At 37.2% G+C, this 4,795-nt stretch overlaps 1 long non-coding RNA gene across 1 annotated transcript; it reads right to left on the bottom strand.

Annotated features, from left to right (window-relative positions):
* Window positions 1-1,087: 1,087 nt before the first annotated feature.
* LOC122301811 lies at window positions 1,088-4,178 on the bottom strand. Its single transcript, XR_006240224.1, has 3 exons — window positions 3,749-4,178; window positions 2,405-2,442; window positions 1,088-1,417 (listed from the first exon to the last, which is right to left on the bottom strand). It is a non-coding gene; the product is annotated as an uncharacterized LOC122301811 (long non-coding RNA).
* Between the last annotated feature and the right edge of the window lie 617 nt (window positions 4,179-4,795).

Raw genomic sequence — 4,795 nt, 5'->3', positions numbered from 1 at the left:
CGTTTGCCTGCTGTGGGTTTAGGCACTCTGGTGACACCCTGGTGGGTACATAGGACACTGCCGGTCTGCATGGTGGCTGCCAGCACCCCTACCATGCCATGGTTGGACATGGCTGGCATAGGGAGGATCTCCACTGAAGGGAGGTGGTTGAGGACCACTCCAAGGACATCTAATGATGCTAGCAGTCAGTTTGGTTGCCACTGGTGAGTCCATGCAACTCGTGGCATGCTCCTGCGAGTATGCCACGTGCCTCACTATGTGGTCGTGGGCCGCCCTCAGCCCACCGGGGTGGTCGGTAACCATTTCTGTGCTGACAAAGCACACCGGCAAGCACAGGGGTGGTAGCCAGTGTCCTCATCAACACCATGGCTAGTGGGTAAGGGGAGCCCAAGGTGCACGGTAACGTGCACCCCTACCATGCATGGCATTGTTCATGCCGTGCATGGTACATGCATCCCTTGCACTGTGCATGTGTGCACTTGTTTGTTCCTCTGTGTGTACTTTAAGTGTACTGCATCTTCACTCCTATACTCCCCCTCTTTGCACAGTACCCTTAAAGGGTACTAAGCAATTGAATTCAAGCAGCGAGTAACTTGGGGTTCCCACTTGGGTGAGAAAAGGTTTACTCGCCTAGTTTTTGCAACAGTGCTGCCAATAAAAATAAAAGTAGAAAGATTAAGAATATTTATCTGGGAGACTTTCATGTACCCCTGCGAAAATTATTTAACACGCCGGAAAGTCATCCTTCTCCCGCTTTTAGTGTAAAAAGTAAATCCATCCCATGGACGACACCAACTGTTAATGCCAAAAATCTCACAACAGGCTGGAATGGGAAAAAGAATGGGAGAAAGAGTCATTCTCGACCCGCCATAATGATTCTGATCTCGATCGGTGTGGTCTTGTAACAACCCCGCCCTGGGAAGGGTGGAATCGTTAAATACATACCTGTCCCACTTCATTCTTTTTCGTTCTATTTTTTTTTTCTAGTGATATACGATCAGCATGAACATGACACACGTGTACTCTAAATTTCTAATTTAATAAAGGGAACAGTTGATAGACATTCTATTTAAACATTTCTCCATAAACAGACTGTCAGAGTTCGTCATACTTTCATAAAAACATAACGATTCTAGTTAGGAAGGCACTCCATCTCTACCATACATACAAGAAGGCACTAAGCCAATATATAAGGGTTTACCATCACCCCACCATAATGGTTACACCATACCAAAAGATATATGGTTTAAAATCAAACCCAACAAAACGTCCCGACAAGGGACCCATCCCAACATAAAAACAACATCCATAAACATAACCCATCATCCATGTAAGGTTGAACCAATAGGGAAGACACACTAAGGGTCTGTCTCTCCCTTTGCAGTAATGCCTTGCTCCCTAACCTCTTCGTCATTACCTAGACGTTTAAAACATAAACACAATGTGAGTCTAATACTCAGTAAGCAGTACACCATGCTGTTAACTTATTAATCATATAATATTTTTCTTTTGGAATCATGCATACATAAACCTTTGCTAATTTTGGACGATGCTTTCATGAATAAGCAGTTTAAGAAATAAATCATACTTTCATGCATAAACATTTTAAGCAATACTTTCATGTATAACATTTAAACAATACTTTCATGCATAACATTACTTTCATGTTTCACTTTCATTTGGCTAGTACACACCATTATGCCCTGTGTGTTTGGGTTAGCGATTTTTTTGACCTGATTCTGCCCTTGGCCGCGGGTTAGGAATCCGTTCCGTCTGGGGGCAGTACTGGGTGCACCGCCAGTACTACTTACCCAGCATTGCAATCTGTCAATCCTTTGGTACCATCATTCATTTATCAGTCATGACCATTATATAGTTTCATACATTAAAACATTCATTTCCTTTCAGTCCTTTCTTTCTTTCATTTAGTCATTTTCATTTACCAATTCATTCATGGAAAAACGTCGTTTAAAAGAATTAGCTTAAGTATCATCTTTCATGCCGTTACCTATTTTCATACCTTAACCTTCTTTTCATTTCTTTCTTTTCTTTGCAATTAACCTTGTTTTCATTTCTTTCCTTTCTTTGCAATCAAACGTTTTTGTTATCTTTTCTTAGTCCAGTGCATATGCATTTATTTTTTAAAAATAGCATTTCATGTCATGCTACGTATAAGTAAGACATTAGTTATTTGAGAGAGCATGTATGAAATTCTCATGACTTAGAATCCATAACCTTATACACATACAAACAACTATAATCGATAGGGTGCTGAACAGGGGCTACCAAGAAAGGCTTGTACATAATATATACATTTACTCTTTCTTTAGAAGAACATTTGAAAAGAGAGAGACATTCTTTCATAAGAGAACTTTGTGTAAGAAGCATGGTCATAGCTACTTACCTCTATGCTCCTCAATACTTCCAACATCAATATAGGTCCTATTCCAATAAATAGCATAAGCGTGTTAATACTCATATAATATTCTTTAGGCCTCCTTTTAAAAGAGAAAGCCACGATGTTACAAATCTAACATCCCTTTCTACACTTAGCGCTAACCCAATAATTAATCTCTCGTCTAACATTTACAAGAATAACATAATTAATACTAAGCATGCTAGCTGTCTATGAAAGGCCACTTAATAGCTTACATGAAAAGTAGTTAAGATTTCATAGGCTTCAAGTAAGGTCTCTTTGGTTCAAGCTCACTTTGGGCTATGGACATTAAGAGATCAAATCTGGAAATGCTTAAGAATGGCTTTAAAATAGATTTAGGAATCTCAAGTGGGCTAACAAGCTTAGGAACATGCCCCTTGAAATCAACTTGTGGTCCCTCTTTATAAAAGGTTAGTTTATTCAACATTTGAACTCTTGGGTTAGGTAAAAATTAACTAAAAAGTGGGGCAACATAAATGGGCTATTTCCAAAACAAGACATGGTATAGCATAGATTTAAGAGTTCTTGGACAGCTTTACATACTATAGTACCTTTTGCATCTTTGGTCACCTCTTCTTAATACCAATCCATTTTATAAATCTAATGACATAAGTATAATAAATAGCCTATTTAACGTATACTATTTAATTAAGCATAACATAGAAAATAACAAGAATAACTCATTAAGTAAACTTAAAAATCTTTAAACATCAAGTTTATAGTTTAATCGTTTAACACCTTTTTTTTTTTTAAATAGAAACTGATCTCATTAATCAATTTAACAACATTTCAGAGGTTACAATAGAAGTAATGCACTCAGGACATTCTTCAATGTTGTACAAATCCTCTGATAACAACACAGCAGACTTTGCTAGAACATGAGCTGCAGAGTTCGCCTCCCTTTGGACATGACAGGCCCTCCAGTGAACCATCGTTTAACACCTTTAAAAGCATGATATAAACCAATTAACACTACTCTAAGTTTCCTTTTTGAAGAAAACTCATTACTTGGAAGACCCCAAAACATAACAATATTTTATATACGACGTTTCCAACAAACCCAAAGCATTCCAAAAGTCATCCAAGATTTAAAACAAGTTTGTTTGTTAAAAACCCTCTTCATTTTGAAATATATAAAAATACAATACAAAACAGCTTCCATACATGTTCGGCTAAGTCAAAACAGAGCATATATACAAAAATCACAACATGAAAGGATATAGAACAAAATCTGAAACACAAACTTTCTACATGGTTTGGTTAACCTTAAACAACATCCCAATCAACTAAAATTCGAGTTAGGGTTTATACCTTTGGTGAATCCTTCCCAAAACACAAGAATGATGAAGAGGAGAGGTGATTTCAGCTTAGTGCACTAGAGGAAACATTAACCCTTGGCTGGAAACTCAAAACCGAAATATATTTGTGAGATAAGCCATAAAATTCAAAACCCACGTACAAATCATACTAAGGAATAAATCAAAAGCCTCTTGTCTTCAATTTTCACCTCTTAGAAGATGAAAACAAACTTTGAATTTCAAGCTATAAACAAACTCAAAAATAGGTATGGAATGAGTGTATGGCAAGGCTTGGGAAAGGAGAAAACAATCTCTTTCTTTCCTTGGGGTCGCACAGCTTGAAGAAGTGGAGAGAAAGCTTCGGTTTTTCTTGAGTTTGAAGATGAAAAGAAGAAGAAAAGAGGAGGAAGAAGAAGACATTGGTTAGGCTTGAATGAGAAGGAAATGGGTTTCTTCTTTGGCTTATGACAGAAAGGGGAAGGGAGAAATTAAAGGCTTAAGTCAATTTTGGTCAAAATATTATCTCATAAGCTAGGAGGGGACCAATGGATAAGGGAAAAGACTTACGGGATTTATTTTTCCCTTTTTCCCCTCTTGTTGGTCTTAGGAATAGACTTGGAGGAAGGGCAAGGGCTTTTTGGTCTTTGTTCCCTTCTTCCATCACAAGGAAGCAAATGAATGGTAGAGATCTATCCACCTCAAAAATACTTTTCACCTACCAATCCAATGGTAGAGAATAATTGGGACATTTCTTAAATAATAAAATTTAGAGGGCTCAAGAGAAAAATATTACAAGGTCTTAAAATCATACTCTTAATTTATTTTTATAACCCACATAAAAATAAAAGCACACCCATCTTAAAATAAAATAATAAGATAATAAAAATCTTTATCTTAAAATATTGACCTTAAAGAATTAATAAAAAAGAAATGGCGTAAGGACCTATGTAGTAAGATTCGGGTATTACAGGTCTGGAGCCCCCTACATGATCCGGCACAACTGTGAGTATGTCCATGGCAGTGAATGAAAAATAAATATTGAAAATATAAAAGAGAGATA

Source organism: Carya illinoinensis, chromosome 1, assembly GCF_018687715.1.
Source record: "Carya illinoinensis cultivar Pawnee chromosome 1, C.illinoinensisPawnee_v1, whole genome shotgun sequence".
NCBI lineage: Eukaryota > Viridiplantae > Streptophyta > Magnoliopsida > Fagales > Juglandaceae > Carya > Carya illinoinensis.
The sequence above is the reverse complement of the archived record's forward strand: the minus strand, read 5'-3'. Positions and strand labels throughout refer to the sequence as shown.